The sequence below is a fragment of the Choloepus didactylus genome, chromosome 5, assembly GCF_015220235.1.
Source record: "Choloepus didactylus isolate mChoDid1 chromosome 5, mChoDid1.pri, whole genome shotgun sequence".
NCBI lineage: Eukaryota > Metazoa > Chordata > Mammalia > Pilosa > Megalonychidae > Choloepus > Choloepus didactylus.
Window position 1 is genome coordinate 25,811,784 of NC_051311.1, and position 21,554 is coordinate 25,833,337.

A 21,554-nucleotide genomic window follows, 5' to 3' on the forward strand; every position below is an offset into this window, starting at 1 on the left:
CTGGCACAAGTGACATATGAAAAAAATTAGAAAATAGACTGTAGGCTTATATCAATATTAAATTTCTTGAACTTGATAACTGGCTACATAAGTGAATATCCTTGTTCTTAGGAAATGTACATGACAATATTAAGTGTTCAAGGAGAATGATATGTACAACAAAAACCATTGACAGAGAGAGAGAGAGATAGGGAAGGATTGACAAGATAGAGAGAATGGTGTGGCTAATGTTATAAAATGTTAGAATTCATGACTCTGGGTATCTGCGAGGATAGGGGTATGTTGGAGTTCTCTGTATGGGGTTTGTATTATTTTTAACTGTCCTGTAAGTCTGAAAGTGTTTCAAAATGAAAAGTTTAAAAAAGAACAACAAGAGAGACCTCATATCAATAACCTAAGCTTCTTTCTTAAGGCACTGGAAAATCAAGATAAAACTGAACCTAAAGCAAGAAGAAGGAAGGGTATAATAAAGAATATAGTAGAAATTAATGAAAAATAGAGGAAATCAATGAAACCAAAAGCTGGTTCTTTGAAAAGTTCAGCAAAATTGATAAACCTTTAGCTACATTGTCCACAGAAGAAAGAAAGAAGACTCCAGCTACTAGAATTAGAAATAAATGAGGATATATTACTACCAACCTTATAGAAATAAAAGGATTATTAAGGAACAATTTTATGCCAATAAATTACATAATTTAGATGAGGTGGGCAAATTCCTAGAAAGATACAAACAACTGAAATGAGTCAAGAAGAAACAGACAATCTGAATAGAGCTATAATAAGTAAATACAGTGAATTAGCAATCAAAAACTACCCACAAAGAAAAGCCCAGGCCCAGAGAGCTTCACTGTTGAATTCTACCAAAGATTTAAAGAAGAATTAATACCAATTCACTTCACTGTTCAAAACCTCCAAGAGCTTCCCATTACATACAGAATAAAACCCAAACTCCTGAATCTGCTGACCTCTGCCAATTTCTGCAATGCTCCAACTGCATAGGACTTCATTCTGTTCTTTAACACAACAGGATCTCGTTTGAGCCCTAGGGCCTTTGTTCTTTCTATTCCTTCTATGTAAATGCTTTTCCTCCAGATACTTGTAAGTCTTGCTTGCTCTTTCCACCCAGGACTCAGCTCCTTAGAGAGTCCTTCCCTGATCACCCTAGCTAAAGTACATTCCCTGTGTAAGCAGAGTGATGGCCTCCTAAAGAGGTTCACATCTTAATTCTCAGGTCCTCTGAACATGTTATGCCACATGGCAAAAGGGAATTAACGTAGAAAATTGAATTAAGGTTGCTAATCAGATGACTTTAAAATAAAAAGATTATTCTGGATTATCTGGGTAGGCTCAGTATAATCACAAGTGTCTCTAAGTGAGGAAGAGAGAGGCAGAAGAATAAATAAGAGTGCTGCGGCGTGAGAAAGACTTGATCTGCCATTGCTATCTTTGAAGATGGATGGGGAGCCGTGAGCCAAGGAATTCAGCTGAAAAAGTCAAGAACACAGATTTTCCTTTGAGGGCTCCAGAAAGGCGCACAGTCCTGCCAGCCCCTTGATTTTAGCCCAGTGGTGCCAATTTTGGACTTCTGATCTCCAGAACTGTGAAATAATAAATTTTTGCTTTTGCAAGCCACTATGTTTGTGGTAATTTGTTAGAGCAGCAATAGGGAACTAATGCACACCCCATTTTAGCTTCTTCACTGCACTTACCATATCTGAAATAATCTATTTATTTACCTACATAGGATCTTCCTGCTATAGAATGTAAATTCCATGAGGGCAAAGACCTTGATTGTCTTGCTCACTGCAGTGTCTCCTGGACCTTAAAGAGCACTGAACAAAAATAAAATATCTCTTGATTAAATAAAAACAGGAAGAAGCTAGCAGAAAGTAGAGGGGTTATAGGACAGTTGTTCCTGTGTGTTTGACAAGCAGGTATAACAGAATAATAGGGTGAGGTTCAGCAGTGAGTAACAGATGCAAAACAATAGTGGTTTAACAGAGAGTTTCTCTTTCCTGGAGAAGTAAGGAGTTGGGCAGACCACAGTTGGCACAGCACTGCTGCCCCAGGAAATTCTCGGGGACTCAGTGTTCTAGTTTGCTAATGCTGCCAGAATGCAAAACACCAGAAATGGATTGGCTTTATAAAAGGGGGTTTATTTGGTCACAAGGTTACAGCCTTAAGGCCATAAAGTGTCCATCAACAAAGGGTACCTTCACTAGAGAAAGGCCATTGGCATCCGGAAAACCTCTCTTAGCCGGGCAGGCACGTGGCTGGTGTCCCCTTGCTCCTAGGTTGCGTTTCAAAATGGCGTTCTCCAAAATGTCTGCATCAGCTTTCAACAGCAGTCAAAATGTCTGTCTCAGCTCCAGCTAGCTATGAGCTCCTTCTGTCTGAGCTTATATAGTGCTCCAGTAAACTAAACAAGGCCCATGCTGAAAGGTCGGGGCCACGCCTCCATGGAAATTGTCCAATCAGAGTTATCACCTACAGTTGGGTGGGTCACATCTCCATGGACACTGAACCAGTAGGTTCCAACCCAGTACACACTAATACATCTGCCCCCACAATAATGCATTAAAGAATATGGCTTTTTCTGGGGGACTTAAATATAGACACCGGCATACCCAGGTTCCCTTGAGCTCAGTGTTTCTCCATTCTTAAGGTGGAATCCTTGTCTTCATAGTCTGAGGTGGCAGTCGCCACATCTACATTCTAGGCAGCAGGATGGAAGAAGAAGGGAAGAAAAATGGGTGATGGGCATATGCCAGCTGTCTTTTAAGGATCTTTCAGAAGCTGCCACAGAATTCTTCCCATTTATATCCCACTGGTTAGAATTCAGACACATGGCTACACACGGTCATGAGAGTCTGGGAAATATAGTCTTTATTTCAAGTGACCATACACCCATCTAAAGATGGGAATTCTAAGTGAAAATGGAGAATGGGGTTATCAGCTAGCAATCTCTGCTACATGCAGTAATCATTGAGTGACAGGACTGAAATATAGGAGACTTTGGTAAGCGGGATTCCTCTTTTTTAAGTAGACTGTTTCAAATGACAAGGACTAAGAGTGGCTGAGAGGGTCATTATTAAATGAATTAATAAATTGTTTAATAGATATGGTAATTTCATGGGCCAAATAAAGAATATTCAGTGTCAACTGGAAGAGAGTTACACACAGAAGAAAGATGGTGGACTGGGAGACAGGGGACTTGGGGTCTAATCCTCATCTGCAACTAACTGGCTTTGTGACCTTATGCACAGCACTTAACCCAAATGCACCCTGTGCCAGTTTGAATGTATCGTGTCCCCAAATGCCATTATCTTTGTGGTCTTGTGTGGGGCAGAAGTTTTGGTGCTGGTTGGATTTGCTTGGAATGTGCCCCACCCAGCTGTGGGAGATGATTCTGATGAGATGTTCTCATGGAGGCGTGGCCCCGCCCATTCAGGGTGGGCCCTTATCGGTGGAGCTATATAAATGAGCTGACTCAAAGAGAGAAAAGAGAGTGCAGCTGGGAGTGATGTTTTGAAGAGAAGCAAGCTTGCTAGAAAGGAACGTCCTGGGAGAAAGCCGTTTTGAGGCCGGAGCTTTGGAGCAGATGCCAGCTGCCTTCCTAGCTAACAGAGGTTTTCCGGAGGCCATTGGCCATCCTCCAGTGAAGGTGCCCGGTTGCTGATGTGTTGCCTTGGACGCTTTGTGGCCTTAAGACTGTAACTGTGTAGCGAAATAAACCCCCATTTTATAAAAGCCTATCCATCTCTGGTGTTTTGCATTCTGCAGCATTAGCAAACTAGGACACACCCTAATTTTCTTACCTTTAAAATAAGGGACTTGATTATAAAGTTCCCGAGATCCCACCATTCCATATGTATGATTAGAGCATTGTCAGGTGATGTGTTCAGGTACAAGTAGAAAAGGAAAGGCAATTTGACAGATTTTTTATTTTTACTGCATTGATTTTAACAGACTTTCCTCACTTCATGAATTTTGGAGTTATTTTTGCCAGCTGCTTTATTAGACGTTGCTTTATTTCTTTTCTGATTTCTTTCCATCTATAACTGCACTTCTCTATATAACCCTATAATTTTCCACCAGTGATTAGCCTTGTGTGAAGGACCTTGTCTCTTATACCCCTGATAACATTAGGGAAGTAGATAAATAAACTCTTAAGACTGAGGTGTCTTCTGATCATCCTGATAATTTTCTCAGAAACTAATCTTTTCTCCTGTCTTTTAAATGCTCTAATGTGGAGCTCAGGTGCTGACCAAAAGTCAGCAATAGTAGCCAAAGCATTTCTTTTTTTTATTTTTCCCCCAGAGCAGTTTTATTGAAATATATTGACATATCATGCTATCCATCCACATGCACAACCAGTGGTTCACAGTATCATCACATAATTGTACATTCCTCAGTATAGCATTTCTTTAGTGCTTAGGATTCAAGAAAGACACCTGCTCAAACCTGATATTTCCATACAGGCTTGAGGTCCTTATTTATCCTGACTTGATATGAATAAATGTATTGCTTACTGGCTTGCCTGCCCGTCTCTGTCTCTAGATAATGCCAGTTGTTGCCAAACTCTATTAGTCAGAATCCTATGAATAGACAATACTTCACCTACCTTAAACAATTTCTGATAAAATGTCAGTTTTCCTTTGTTATTTTCCTTCACACTCATAGACTCTATGCTCCATACTTTTCTTTGCTAACTCTTCAAAGGCCTTCTGTTTCGAGTTCTCTTTTTCACCTCTCCCGTTATACAGTTTAATTTAATTTATTTCTCTCTCCTATGACGCCTTAGAGGTCAGGGTGATTAAAAATTATTCTATCCAGAGTGTATGTTACTCTACAACTTACCTTTATTTCGTGTTTTATGCTTAGTTCATCTTCACTGGCCACAAATCACCACAGAATTAGTGTATTTACCTATAAAACTGAGGAAAAGTTGCCATCCAGGAAAAACACATCTTATATACTGCTCTCTTCTAAACCCAGGCAGTACTCCAACTTAATTCTTCAGAGCGGTTTGGTATTAATGCCTCAAAACAGCAATTTTTTAAGTCCAGTGGCCTGGTTCAGGGTTCCTGGGAGGTAAAAAGCAAACAGATCAACCTGGTGAGTGGAAATCAAAGGTTGAATGCTTACTTCAAGTGAATTTATCAGCGGTCATAAGGTAAAAAGGCAGTAAACACTCTTAGACAAAGACGAAAATATGGGCCTTACTCACAGTGTGGCAAGACTTTGGGTCATACGTTAATCTGTTCAGCTATGCACAGGACAGACCAGAGACGGGGAAGGGAGAGAAAGAGATGGTGAGCCACCTTACCAAAGCCCGCTGGGCCCAATGCACAGGTTAGCTCAAAATGGGCAGAGGATCACAGAGCCAACTGTTACTAAATCTTACTTTTTACCCACCCAAATTGGTCCAGAATTATCAATTATAATTTTTAATACACTCTCCCATATTCTCATTTTCATTTTTACCCACTGAAATCTGGGTTATATTCCTTCTACTCTACTGAAACTACATAAAATAAATTCACCAATGACATCCTACTTGCCAAATCCAATGGCCTCTTATTAATCCTGATCTTACTTGATATTTATTTTGCATTTAATGCTGTTGTCAACTCAGTCCTGGAAACTCTTTTTCTCTTCTGCCTTCCATGACAGCATCCTATGCTGGGTTCCCCTTAGGTCTCTGGTAACTCCCTTTCAGTCTGTTATGATCAGTTCTCTTTCTCTGCCTGCATTTTCTCAAAATACTGACGTTCCATTCTTTGAAATTTGCTCTGTAGCTACTCATTAAATTTTACTTTGAAAGTTATCACCTTGCTGTGTGTATGTTATATTTCACAATAAGGAAATAACTGAAACTGTGGAACTGTGCTCTATAACAGTCTTTGAAATTTGCTATATAACCTCTTGTTAAATCGTACGTTGAAAGTTATCACCTCTCTGCATCTATATTTCATAATAAGGAAATAACTGAAATTGTGGAACAGTAACCCATAACATTCTTTGAAATTTGCTATGTAACTACTTGTTAAATTGTACTTTGAAAGTTATCATCTCTCTGCATATATATTTCACAATAAAAAAAGAAAAAAGAAGAAGAAAACAAATCTGGTCCAATTTGGAAGTGTCTAGGTTGAGAAACCCTGCCTAGATGGGACCTTATTGCTGAAAGAATGTGATAGTCTCTGATAATGAAGCTGTCTCTTTTTATTATTGTAAAAGAAAAAAATACTGATGTTTCCAGTGCCTTCTCTTTAGCCCTTTATTCTCCCCTCCACTCTCTGGTTTTAGGTACCATCTACACATAATTATATGTAATATAATTACTGATAATTCTTTACCCCCAGCCTGGATCTCTTATCTGAATTCCAGAACTGGATAGCCAAACTTTCAGTAGACATATTCAATTGGATGACTCACAGGCATCTTAAACTTAATATGTCCATAATTAAACCTTGTCTCTCAACCTGTTTCAATGCTGCAACAACTCCTGTTTCCTCCATTTTGAATACTGGCTTCATCATCAATAGCTTTTCCTTAACTAAAAATCTGTAATGAGGATATTTGCATAGCCTCAAAGTTCCTCCCTCAAAATAATGGGAAAACAGTAACTTAACACTAGAGAAATCTGGCAGAGCTATCTTATCCAAATGATAAAAGTTAATATCACCAGTAAAAACATATCATCCAGTTTTATGTTACAATAATTGTTTAAAATAGAGATAGATGATGATTGTACAGCTAAGTGAAGGTAATGTGAGAAACTATTTATCTTGGGACAGAATGTATGTTATATGAAATTAGGAACCCACTACTTAATAAATCAGGTCTTCAATCTTGAGGCTTGCCCTTGTGAAACTCTGGGCTGTAAATAGGAAGCTAAGCCTTCCTATAGTTATGCCTAAGAGACACCTCCAGAGAACCTCTTTTGTTGCTCAGATGTGGCCTTTCTCTCTCTAAGCCCAGCTCAAAAAATAAATTCATTAACCTCTTCCCCATGTGGGACATGATTCCCAGGGGAATGAATCTCCCTGGAGATGTGGAACACAACTCCCAGGAATGAGCCTGGCCCTGGCAATGAGGGATTGAAAATGCCTACTTGACAAAAAGGGGGAAAAGAAAGGTAACAAAATAAGTTACAGTGGCTAAGAGATCTCAAATAGAGTTGAGAGGCTATCCTGGAGGTTTCTCTTATGCTAGCTTCAGCTAGACATCCCAAATGGCCACAGTATGCCATGCCCTTACCAACAGTAGTCCTGAAATACTAGGTCCCTGTCTGAGTTTCTACGAAAGATTCACTCACTAAGCTTTATCTCTCAGAAACTTAAATCCACCAGGGTGATCCTATGCCAGAACAAGTCCTAAAACCCAGAGGCAACAGCCTCTTTAAGAACAACAATTAGATGCAGCCCCCTTCCCCATAATGTTGACACCCTCTTTCAATATGAACAAGTTAGGGTGGTCACTGCCTAGAACCTCAGAAGACTGAGAAAGTGATTAAATGAGAGGAAGGCGTAGCAACAGACAAGATAGGATTTAACAAAGGATTATGAATACTCAAACTTTAAATGTAAATATAAATATATATGCCAGAAGGAAATAATTTAAATGGTGGAAACGTAACCCATAACAAGTCTTTGAAATTTGCTCTATAGCTCTTCGTTGAGTTGCGCTTTGAAAGTTATCAGCCCTCTATATATATCCTATATTTCACAAGAAGGAAAGAACTGAAACTGGGGAAATGTAACCCATAACGTTTTTTGGAATTCCCTATATAACTGCTTGTTGAGCTGTTCTTTGAAAGTTAACACCTTTCTGTATATATATTATCTTGTACAATAATGGAAATAACTGAAATTGTGGCACTATAACCCATAACATTCTTTGAAATTTGCTCTCTAACTACCTGTTAAATCATCTTTGAAAGCTATCACTGTTATGTATACATGTTAAAGCTCACAATAAAAAACACATAAAAAACAAAACGTATCATCCACTAAGAAGGGCACATTACCTCTGTATTACTCTTCTCCCAAATTCATATCCTCAATTTTAATGTGAGAAAACATCAGACAAACCCAAATTGAGGGACATTCTAGAAAATACCTACCACTTCAAAAGTGTCAAGGTCATGAAATATGAGAATTGGATAAAGATAAGAACAATAGTGGGAAAATTGGTGAAATCCAAATAAAATTTATAGTTTAGTTAATAGTATAACACCAATGGTAATTTCTTAGTTTTGATCATTAAACTATGATTAGGTAGGATGTTAACACTTAGGGGAAGCTGAATGTGTGGGAACTCTATACTATGTTGCAATTCTTTTGAAGGTCAAAAGTTCTTTCAAACTAAAAATTTTTAAAAAAGAGCACCTGTAAGCTACCCTAGGTTTCTCCCTCTCCTTCATATCCCCTTGCTGCATGTAATCACCAACATCTGTTCATTCTACTTCCTGTGCTCTTTTTTTCAATGTAGAGAGAAGCTTTTTTTCCCCTATTTTTAAAGTAAAACATGTCTATTAGAGCAATACAAAAAATATCATCAAATCTAAAGAAGAAAATTTAAATACCCCCACCCATAGAGAGAACAGTTACTATCCTTTCAAACATCTCTTTGTTTCTAACAGCCATACTGTATTTTGTCTGACTAAGAAAGAGACATGTGTGAATGATTCTCTAGCATACATACTAGAAGTGGGATTGCTGAGTCAGAAGGTGTGCCTATTTTAAATTTTAGTACCCATAGATCCTGCCAAATTGCCCTTCCCGGTAGCTGCATCACTTTGCGAGAATGCAATTTTTCCCACACCTTTGCAACCTAGGATATTATTTGTACATTTCCAAGAATAAATTTTTACAATGTCTTTGAGGGTAGGAGAGGAGGCATGGGTCTAACTACCTCTCATCCAGACTTTCAACCAATCCCCAGCATTCTACAACACACCTTACTCTAATTTCCCCTGTAGCATGGCCTCCAAGCATTGAGTCTTTCTTGCCTTCTGAAAAGTAATCAGCCAGCTTTTCATTAATGCTCTTCAGAGATACTTAGGTGACAGCTTCCTTCGTCTGTCAAGTTATTCACAACACTTCAAATGCTTTCCATCTTGGAAATAGCCATATCTCATCTCTTTTTCTCTCTCCTTGTGGATTAATATCTCTTTTGTTCCTTTCTGTCTTTTTAGTAGGTTACAGGAGGGAATGAAGACAAACTTACATCAATCTGCTATGTTCAACTAGAAGTCTGAGATAAAATCTCTAAGTCTAAGCAGGGAAAGGCTTGGTGAAGACAGATAGAAAGGCAGTAGTTCAAAGCAATATTCCCAACAAAATATCCATGAAAGTAAGGAAGCAGACCTGCACAAGGCTATCTTTGCTGCATAATTTATAGTTGTAAAAAATTGGATGGAGAAAGTTTGTATGACTATCAGCAAGGAAATGGTTTAATACATTGTGATTCATCTATAGCTTGGAATAACTGTGGAGCCATTAAAAAATGAAGTCAATGTTGTTCTGACAAGGGAGAATATTTACCTATACTTTTAGTGAAAAAAAAGCAAGTTGAGATTTTATATGTCTGTAAAAATCATGGCTATTGGATTTTCAAGAAAGAGACTGTTAGAGGCCCCTTGGCTTCCCTCCTGGGAGGGCAGCCACCTGGACTTACCCATCCAGCCAAGGCTACACACCTTAGGAGAGGGGTAGTTTCCCAAAAGAAAAGCAAAGTGCTTTTCTTGGCAGCACCAAGAAGAAAAAATACCAACTATGGTATGCATGGTCTGATCCTATAAATTTTGTTTAAAGGCCAATATGCACACATACATACATACACATATATTTATCAAGATTACCCTCAAGAAGTAAGAATGGATGGGGATAAGACGGAAGGATGTGGTCATTTTTAAATTTAATCAATTCTGAATTGTCTGAGTCTTTAAAAGAACACATGCCTTGAAGACACCATGTTGAGTCAAACAAGCCAAATACGAAAATACAGATATTGCATGATCTCACTTTTATAAAATAAGACTTCACTTATATGAAATACCTAGAAGATGTTCAGACAGATAGTAGTTTATAGGTTACCAGGAACCAGGGAGGTGGGGCAGGAAGAGGGAGTTATTTCTTAACAGGTGAAGAGTTTCTGTTTGAGGTGATGCAAAAAGTAGGGGTAATGAATATTAGTGATGTTAGCACAATATTGTGAATGTAATTAATCCTACTGAACTGTACACTTGAAAGTGGTTAAAACGGGAAACCTCGAGCTGTATATTTGTTACTACAATAAAAGTTAGTTTAAAAAAGAACACATGCTATTTTTATAAACTTTAGAAGTCAACTTTAAAAAGAAGGGGGAAAAATAACAACAACAAAAAAAAAACACACAAAAAATAAAAGAAAAAAAGAAAGGGGAAACATAGGGCTGTACAAACACAGCGAACCGTAATGTAAACCATGGATTATAGTTAATAGTACAATTATAAAAATGTTCTTTAATCAGTTGTAACAAATGTACCACATTAAAAGGTGTTAACATTAGGGTGTTATATGGGAATTTTTAAAATAAAATTTTATTTTAAAAAACTCGGAAAAAAATAAAGAAGAGGGAAAGAATTCTGGGTAGAAGTCACAGCATGTGAAAAGGCACAGAGCCATGAGAGAATGAGATGTATTTCTGGAGACTTAAGTAGTCCCATTGTCTAATGCATAGCTGTGTGTGAGACAGTGCAAGAGAAGAGACTGCTGAGATAGGCCACCCTTTGCTGAGTGTCTGTGTTGCATTAGGCATTGGGTCTACAAAGCCTCGTCATCATTGCATTGAGGACCTGCAGACCTGGTAACTGGCTGCAAAGGGCCTGGTGAGCCTTGCCAAGGGGTTGACCCTTCATCCCAAGGGCAGTGAAGAGCACTGGATGGACTTGAAGCAAACCCAAATGACAAAACCAGATGTGCATTTTAGAAATATCACTTCAGCTGCATACAGAAAATTAATTGGAGAAAGTAAGATTAAAGACAATATCTCAATTGAGTATTTTATAAAATCTTTCTGAAATGATACTAAAGGCCAAAATCAAAACAAAAATAAATTTAGATTTAGTCATAAAATGTTTATTTGAACAAATAAGAGCACAAGTAAGTCTACATATAACCTGAAAAATAATTTCATTGCATAATAAAAAGTGCTAGTATTTTCAATATACAGAGAACCCCAACAAAAAAAATAAGACTACCAATTCTAAGAGGAAAATGGGCAAAACCAATGAATAAGCAATTCAGATGAGATAAATGTCTAAAAACATTCATTGTCAATAGCAATCATAAAAACAATAAGATATTTTCCCCTTTTCAATTTTCCAAGATTATAAAGTATAATAATACTGAATATTTTTCTTGAGTACAAGGAAACAGGCATTCACAAGACTGGTTAAGTGTAAATTAGTATAACTTTTTCGAGGCTCAATAAGGAAACAGAAATTTTGAATTATGTGATAAATGAACTAGACTTAACAGACATTTACAGAACATTGCACCCCAAAACAGCAGGATATACATTTTTCTCAAGTGCTCATGGATCATTCTAAAGGATAGACCACATGTTGAGACACAAAGCAAGTCCCAATAAATTTTAAAAGTTTGAAATTATACACAACACTTTATCAGATCATAATGGAATGAAATTGGAAATCATAACAGGTGGAAGGTTGGAAAATTCACAAATACATGGAGGCTAAACAACACACTCTTTTTTTTTTAATTCATTTTTATTGAGATATATTCACATACCATGCAGTCATACAAAGTGTACATTCAGTTGTTCACAGCACCATTATACAGTTGTGTGTTCATCACCACACTGTGACATCCCAGTCACAGTGTCACCCCTCATAAACTACATTTTTATACAATCGTCTTCAAGATTCATGGGTTCTGGGCTGTAGTTTGATGGTTTCTGGTATTTACTGCTAGCTATTCCAATTCATTAGAACCAAAAAAGGGTTGTCTATATTGTGTGTAAGAGTGCCCACCCGAGTGACCTCTCGGCTTCTTTTGGAATCTCTCAACCACTGAAAATTATTTCATTTCCTTTCACATCCCCCTTTTGGTCCAGAAGATGTTCTCCATCCCATGATGCTGGGTCTAGATTCCTCCCTGGGAGTCATATTCCACATTGCCAGGGAGATTCACTCCCCTGGGTGTCAGATCCCATGTAGGGGGGAGGGCAGTGATTTCACCTGCCAGAGAGAGGGCCACACTTGAGCAACAAAGAGGCATTCAGGAGGAGGCTCATAGGCCCAATTATAGGCAGGCCTAGCCTCTCCTTTGCAGCAACAGTCTTGCCAGGGGCAAGTCCTGTGGTAGAGGGCTCAGCCCATCAAACCACCAGTCCCCTATGTCTGTGAGCACATCAGCAACCATTGAGGTGGGGAAGCCCAACACCCCTGCCTTCTCCACCAGCTCCTCAAGGGGGCTCTGCATATATTTTTTTAATTAACTCTTTTTTAAAAAATTAACTCTATCAAAGATTGTGGTGATGAACGCATAACTATGTTATCATACTGTGGACAGTGGATTGTATATCATGGATGATTGTATGGTGTGTGAATGTATTTCAATAAAACTGAATTTAATAAAAAAAAATAATAAAAATTAACTCTATCAAAAAAAATTAAAAAAAAAACATACCGTAAAAAAACATTTCAAACAAAATATAACATAACAAGGAAGTAAAAAAAGACAACTGACCTAAAATAACTACTTTACTTCCAACATGTTCTTACTCTACCCCAAGAAAATAACCTAATAGAGCAACATTTCTGTGAACTTGTTCCTACCATACCCATCTGGAATTAACAAACCATAGTCATTTCTGGGCATTCCCAGAACATTAAATTTACCCACGATAGCTTATCTGTTCTTATTGGGTTATCATTCCCCCTCCATTAATTGCTCTCTATCACTAGTTCCACTACATTCTACATTATAAACCATTTATTTTATATTTTTCAATGTTCACATTAGTGGTAGCATATAATATTTCTCTTTTTGTGCCTGGCTTATTTCGTTCAGCATTGTGTCTCCAAGGTTCATCCATGTTGTCATATGTTTCACAACATTGTTCCTTCTTACTGTCGTGTAGTATTCCATCGTGGGTATATACCACATTTCATTTATCCATTTATCTGTTGAAGGACATTTGGGTTGTTTACATCTCTTGGCAATTGTGAATAATGTTGTTATGAACATTGGCATGCAGGTATCTGTTCGTGTCACTGCTTTCAGATCTTCCGGGTATATACTGAGAAGTGCAATTGCTGGATTGTAGGGTAACTCTATATATCTAGCTTTCTAAGGAAGTGCCAGACTGACTTCCAGAGTGGCTGAACCATTATACAGTCCCACTAACAATGAGTAAGAGTTCCAATTTCTCCACATCCTCTCCAGCATTTGTAGTTTCCTGTTTTAAACAACACACTCTTAAACAACCAGTGTGTCAAGGAAGAAATTACAAGAGAAATCAGTAACTATCTCGAGGTAAATGAAAATGAGAACACAACATATCAAAACTTACAGGATGCAGCCAAGGTAGTGCTTTTCCAAAGCTTATTGCGTCAAGATGCATCAATAATTTGTAATTGCTGCGTAATTTAAAAAGTTTACTCTTAGGACTTTACCTTATGTAAATAATTCGGGGTTTACAGGGATACTCATCACAGCATTATTTATAATGGCTGAACATTTAATAGAAATACCAACATCCTACAATAATGAACTATGGTTTACTTGTAAAATAGAATGCTATACAGATTTTACAGAAGTAAATTTATTGATATAGGATGGTGGATATTATATAGACAGTGAAAAAAGGCAGTCTACCAAGCATCATATGTACAGTGTAATAACACTTTTATAACACACACACACACACACACACACACATATCATTAGAAGGATTTATACCAACAGCTAAACAGTATTTATTTCTGTGTGGTAGGGATATGGGAAGTTTTTATTTTCTACTTTGGGATTTTCTACATTTTCCATATTAATTGCAATAAATACATACTGTTTTTGTAATCAGAAGATCCAATAAAAATTATTTCAACATAAGGGCAGAAATGTCATAGTCAAGAGGCTAATGCAATGATTTATGCCAGCAATCAAGAGTTTACACCAAGGCAGTGCAGAGGACAAGGAGAGGAGGGGGAGAATTAGAAGGAGTTTTTCCTGATTCACTTGAAGGACCAACTTTCACTCCCCAAAATGTTTATGGTTAGTTGTGAAGGGTTGTTAGGTTTGAGTTTTTAAACTTAGTTGTATTTTGATTCAGCATTTATTCCCTTCAGAAAATGACAGACCAAAAAGGAAGAAAACGTGAAACACATATCAGACTACAGACTAGGCCACAAATGTAAATATCAGAATCTTGAAAATCTCAAGCTCTTCTTTCAATTTTTGTCTACATTATAGCTTCATTCTATCACCTTCCTTGCTTCCACCTCCTAAATAAAACGTCCCTGTAATGTCTTCTCTTTACTTTTGGTTACTCCAAGCTACACTCCCATGCATCTAAGGACCTTTCCCGTTGGCCACACAGAGCTGCAGGTCTACCTCAGCAGGTTCTGGAATTCAGAATGGTTACCTGAACATTGATAGTGCCACATCAAGATGGAAGAAAGTCAAGTTGCAACCTTCTTGAGTTCTTGTCATTTTAGCCAGAACAAAATTACAAGTTCCTTGGTGCCTCTTGGATATAGTATGCCCTGGGCAATTAGTTGGGGAGCCTTATATATTCTGGTAACATAACTACATAGTTTGTGGCACCAGTCAAACGCCAGGCTGCCATCACATTTAGTTGTAGGGGTCTGTGCATGTGTAATTTGTTTCAATCTGAGAGGGTTCCTGGGTCATTAACAGTGCATGAGCAGAACAATCAGCATGACTCAGCTCCCAGAGCTGCTGTATAAAGAACTTTCCAGTTTGGTGGGTAGAACAGAAACAGTGACTTGGAGCCGCCTCTCTCCCTGAAGCCGTGTGTGTATCCTCTTCTTCTTCATTGTGCTACTTGGCAGATACAGGTTTATCTTAAGAGGGAGAAGCATATTGCGGGGGAAGAGAGTGGGGGAGGGAGAGTACTCTTGGCCGGCCAGCAATAATCTGCATCACACAGGATTAAGAGGGACAAATAAAGGCCCGAGGTTCCAAACTGCCTCTCCTACTTCTAGGGCTTTCATAGTTTTATATTAAAGCAACAACAACAACAACAAACTGGAGTTTCAAGTTATTCCAGTTAACAGGGTAGTATTTCCTTTATTTCCTGCTACAACTTAAAGCAAAAAAAGAGTATTAAGCTCGTTTAGATTTTGCAGTATATCGGGCAATCTGGAAAAGCTCTTTTAAATCCGTGGAGTAAGGAAACATAAACTATACGTCTTAGGCAACAGGTAAAGATGCATGTTCCTTGAACAATAATGTATTTTATGAAAAGGCAATGACCTGAGACAAAGCTTTTAGTCAATGAGAGTGGTAACATAGTTAGATAACTAGAATTTTAGAGGTTTATCAAGCAATATTGTTATTGCCCAGTCAGCACCAAAATTACAGAAAGGGGAATCAACTCAAGTTCAATTTTTCTTCTTGGGGAAACACAGAAGTGCTAGAAATAAACTTTTCATCACTTGTGGGGTTGTGGCTAGGGAAGAATAATCTGGTAGTGGTTTTTTTTAGGTACCTGCTCAAATCTCCTAGTTACAGAACATGCCTGATGCCTGTGGCGTGGAACATCCCCTCCCTCTATCCCACTCCCCAGCTTCAGCTACAACATTGGAAGGGTGATGGTGATGGAAAGAAGCTGGGGACCCAGGTCAGACACAAGGCAGAGCTCAGCAAAGCTTTGTTGGATTCGGGTCGAGTGTTCTCTAGCCTTCTTCCTCCTTCAACTCCTGGCAAGGAATTGAGAATTGGATTTCTGGATTAGGAGTTATTTGTCAGGCATTAAATATCTGGTCCATAGTAAATACTCAACTCAAACCAGAATGACAACTCATTATGAATCTTTTGTATATCCCCTACAATACTCTGGAACAGTTTCTCCAGCTACGTTTTACCCCAATTGTGAAAAGATTTAATTAGCTCTTCACATAGGGTTGCCAGTTTTAGCAAAAATATTTTAAAAAGGCTGTCCAGTTAAATTGGAATTTTGAAAGGAAAATGAATAATTTTTTAGTGTTTGTCCCTAATACTTCATGGACACACTTATACTAAACTTGTAATTGTTCTTTATCTGAAATTCAAATTTAACAGAGTGTCCTGTATTTTATCTGGCAACCTTGCCTCCATGGTTTTCTTTTAACTCCCTCTCCATACTCACCCTCCTCTCCTCCACAACATCCTCCTCAACACCTCCCACCCCCATGACTCCTTTGTTTATAGTGGGTAAAATGTAGTCAATTCAAAACATAAGTATCTCATTAAATAATTGTGCCACAGTTAGAAATTATGCCACTACTATGAAACTGGGACACTATCCTTGCTTTTTGGGTTCACATGGTAAGAAGCAAGTAATTTAACTTTTCTGGTCTTGATCTGTAAAGTGTGGAAGATGACAATAGCACTGACTTACTTCTGAGAGCTGTGAGAGCTTCAGCATTACCAGTCACCAGTGATAAAGGTAACTGCTTTCACCAGACAGAGAAGGGCAAAATTCAAAGAACCATTGCAGGGTCTAGACTTCTCTACAAGTTAAGTTGTAATGGACAAAACAGAATACATAGGGTCCAGCTATGCCCCGTGTTGGGAGCCTCCTTCAGCTCCTTCAGCACTCCTAAGAATGATTCACTTTCTCAGTAGTGTTTTCATTGCACTTAATTCATATCTATTAACAATAGTTATTGAATTCTACAGTGTTATTTATATCTGTATCCAGCACATAGGAAATGTTCTGGTTATTATTCCTTGAGTACTAATCCACAGCAAAACTTAGTTGTTGATGACAACAATTATGCACTTTGCTCACAAGAGTGCAATTTGGGCAGGGCTTTGCTGGGACAGCTCATCTCTGCTCTACTCAGGATCAACTGGAGAGGCTCTACTTTCACCCACTTCCAGTAGAGCTGGTGAATCCACTTCCAAGCAGGCTCACTCAACTGGCTGGCAGTTGGTGCTGGATATCAGCTGGGAGCTCTGCCAGGGCTGTAGGTCTGGGCCTCGACTCCCCTCTGGGGGGAACTCTCTGCAGAAGGAAGTGAACCATCTCCATAAATTCAAACATCCCACTCATTGTCTTTCTAGATCACTCTATAACCCCAGTCCAACATTGATCCTACAGTCTTTTCATTGGCTTTTTCCCCCTTCATATCCTCATTTCCTCTTAGTCACTTCCTCCAAGTCTCTCCATGACTATCTAGTCTAAATTAGTCCCCACCCCCCTCAATTACTCTATCTCATAACCATATTTTATTTTTTCACAGCACTTATCAATACCTAAAATTCTAATTCTTATGTATTTGTTTACTACTTATTGTTTATAGCCTTCCCTTCTCCTGTCCTCATGGAGCAGATCTGTTAGACCAGGGGTTGGCAAATTTTTCCGTAAAGGGCCAAATACTTAAGCTTTGTGGCTATATATTGTCTCTGTTGCAATCACTCATCTCTGCCCTTTGTGGAGCAAAAGCAACCATAGACAATACATAAACAAATGACACAACTATGTCCCAGAGAGTTCTAGCAATCAGAAATCATATTAATCCAATTTCAGTGCTTGACATTTTCAGGGCCACCCAAATAATGTAAAGCTAGGATGCAGTCTCTGTAAAGGCTGATTTACTTCTAGTCCTCCATGACTTTTAGGTTAAATCGCAGGGGTTGGTTTACAGATGTCTCTACCCTTCAGGGGCTTGTGCTCTGCTTTTTACCCCCCTAGCCTCACAGGTCAAAAGTGCAGCTCTATTTTCTCAGCCCCCTCTTCCAGATCGGTAAATACCTTTCCAGCTACCACAAATTCTCACCTTTTCCTTGATCTTGTATAGTAATTCCTCATTGTCTTATTAGTTGTTTGATGTTTGCAGAAGATTTTTAATATGTTACCTCTTTAGTTGTCATCAGAGGGAGGACTGGTCAGAATTAACTAGTCTGACATTACTGGAAGCAGAAATCCTCTTATACTTTCTATTTTAAAAAATTTTTGCTCTATATTCTAGATCACACATTTGAGTGCATTTGATTATTCGGTTGATCCTATGAGTTTTTGAAATCTTTTTCTTCTAGGAATTATATTTTAAATTTCCTAGTACTTTTTCTTGTACTCTGATTATTCCTACTGGCAGTCTATTCTTGTTTTATGGATATAATATTGTCTGGAATATCTCCTGAAGGTACCATTAGTTTAACATTGTTTTTAAATTCTTGTCTATTTCCTAAATTAGCAACATTAATTCTGGTGTTGATTATTCTTCCTCTTCCTTGCATCCTTTTGTTTCATGTTGTTTTTCCTTAAATGTCTGACAACCCTTGGATGTCTATCAAGTTTAGGAATGATGAAGTAAGTTGACTAGAATTTGTAGCTGATTTGTGGGATTCCCCTGCAGTTGTGTAGTTCTGTCTTTTTTGCTATTTTCATTTTTCTTGATTTCCACTCTCAAAGGGGAGTCTTATCGTCAGTTTTGAGATTGACCTTCCATTGGTCCCAGAGATCAACTACAGGTAAAGATGACACTATAAATAGATGACAAAAGCCCAAAGATAAAGTTAGAGTTCAGTGTATTAATGAAGTAATAGTTTTTGGATCATGAATGAATCAAAGTAGTTATGTTTTGATTCTATATTCTGTCTCTCTAGGCTTATTCCTTCTCTCTTTAGGAAGAATTCTAGAAAAAAAACAGTTATCGTTAACGGGAATAAATATGAAGGAAGAAGAAACTTTTACTTTACATCACACTTAATTTATACAACATGAATATTTTCATGGTCCTTTTTGGACATGTTTTTGTCCTGGACAGAGGAGTGTATACTAACTGAAATACCCGGGAGAGGAAAGCTAGAACATCTTTTACGATGAAGCTAAGTTCAGAGGCTTTAAATGGTGGTGGTGTTTGTTGAAAGCTCTAAGCACCCTATATGCAAATACCACAAATTTTCTTCAAGAAATTCCCACTGTCAGCAAAAATATAAATGCATCTGCTCAGGATGACAATATTGAAATGATACAGTTTACTATTATGCTATAATTAAATTAAATGCCACTGCAGGAAGGGAAACCTAGAGTAGCTGTCACAAAAATTCTAAGTAGCAATATTTTCAGCAGCTGGTGAGTCACAATTCTCCAGGAATAAACATGGCCCAAGGCAGGAGATTGTGCAGAATAGTTTCCTGTAAAATGTTTTCAGCAGCTTTTAATACAGTCTTTTACAAAGAAAAGGGGCCTAGCTTGTTCCTTGGGGCTTTGTCAAGGTAGCTCACAGCTGAAGGTGGTGGTGTTCTCTGATATGCTGCTGTTCAGGCAGTCCTTAAATTACAAATAGATCGACTTCCCAAAGCTAATTAATGCAGGTTATTTAGAATAATGTTATAACTGGTATTTAAATTCTCTGCTGACTCACAAAATACAGCTCAGGGCAAACCCTATTTCTTTTCTAAGTATTTTTGTATACATAATTCATATCAAGTATCTAACACATAATAATGATCAGTTATGATTGTGGAGTGAATAAATAGCTATATTTACTGAGAGACTGTATGGGTCAGACACTTAATGCTGACAACTCATTGCGACAGATTTTATCATCTCCATTTAACAGATGAGTAAACCGAGATTCAGAAAAGATAAGCAACTTAAGTTCACCTCAAGGCAAATAGCCAAGGAAGTATTTGAAAGCAGGTCAGTGTGACTATTGAGACAGAGCCCTCCCCATCATGCCTTACAGATAAACTGCATATGATATTCTGCTTTTATTAGCAGCTGGAAACCTGGGTCCTGTGGAAAGAAGGCATGTGACTCAGGGAAGAGGAAGGGCAGCTGTGGAATTTCTTCTGCCTTCCTTTATGCAGAGCTGGACTTAGGCAAGAATTTGAATTGGGCAGAACTTTTCTAATTTCCTTTTCGCACTTGTTTCATGATGTGCTACCATGGTTGCTGTGGGTAAGCCCTCCCCACTCCACACTAGCAAACGTTTGTCCCCATCCCAAGGTGCTCCACATTCCTTCTCCATAAAAATTCTCCTTCCCTCATTAGCTAATCTCTTAACAGGTGTTGAGAGAATCACAGTATGATCGAACCTTCCTAGAAGCGTTGCCATTTGTTAAAAGGCTACCTGTTGACATATACAATTGCTGGCAGCGCACCACCGTGAAGCTGACAAACTTGAGGCAGCATAAAGGTGACGATGGGGGAGGGAGAAAGGAAGGTACTTTGAGGTAGTTTGTGTGTGTTTTTCTCTGAAACTACAAATTCTCTTAATGTACCAGATTTCTTCATGATAGTGGCAATATCTGAGGCAGTTTTGAGTCTTTAAATTAGTGTTTATAAGCCCAGGGCTGCCTGTGAATTGTAAAAGAAATTGGAGCCTTGCTTTGCAATAGCCCATGAACCCAACCAATGGAACTACCTGGAAGCTAAAACTGATTTCTAACAAAGTCTAATGAGTTTTTCTGGTAAATAACAGCCCATAAAAGATCTAAATTAAGTTGCATTATATTGTTCTAGTAAGTACACTCATTAGAGATGAATGTTTCCACTTCATATTCATTGGATGTCTTTGACCTTTTTTTAATTGCATGAAAGAGTTTGGCTCCATTTTGTTGTTGTTCTTTATGAAAATTTCTGTTTCTCTTTTCAACTGCTGTTTTTATCTTTTATTAGGTATATCATGATGTAATGGAACAGATTGCTTTTATTATCATGAAAAATGTTTACTTTTGGGGTATAATGTAAATGTTTGAGGTATTCCAAGCTAGAGTATTCAGATCAACAAATTAAAATTACATATTCACATAGCATGTTTATGTACACAATTATTCAGAATTAATGTTCTGTGTTTCTTAATACATAGCAAATATTAAACCCATCACACACCAGACTTTCGCTGGGTGCCATATGCATAAAACAGCAGTGATCCTCAGCAGCTGCTGGATCCTTTTGTGAGCACAGTCGCTGCTGTCTGAGGTCACGGGGTAGGCCGCCGAGCCTAGATTCACACCCCCGTCCATCAATTCAGAGCCTCTTCCCACCAGCCGTGCTGGCCCCCAATCCATCTTAGTACATGTTTCATCAATGTCATTATCCTAAAGCTTATTGGAATGGAAATCTCTTGATTATTCTGATAGTAAACAAATGTCAAATTTTCAAATATAAGAAATTTGATGAAAAGGATAATATTTTAAAGTCAAAATAATAAATCAACTATAAAATATTTGTATTTTAAGCTAGGAAAGATCAGTTTTGTCAACTTTGGGGATTTTAGAGTTTGAAGAATTTTTCTGGTTATTACCAATTCAAAAATGAACATCTAGTGAAAATTAAAGTACTAAATATTGGTATAG

At 38.0% G+C, this 21,554-nt stretch overlaps 1 pseudogene; it reads right to left on the minus strand.

The window, feature by feature from the left end:
• LOC119535211 overlaps positions 1-21,266 on the minus strand; it is a 39,017-nt pseudogene extending 17,751 nt beyond the window's left edge.
• Between the last annotated feature and the right edge of the window lie 288 nt (positions 21,267-21,554).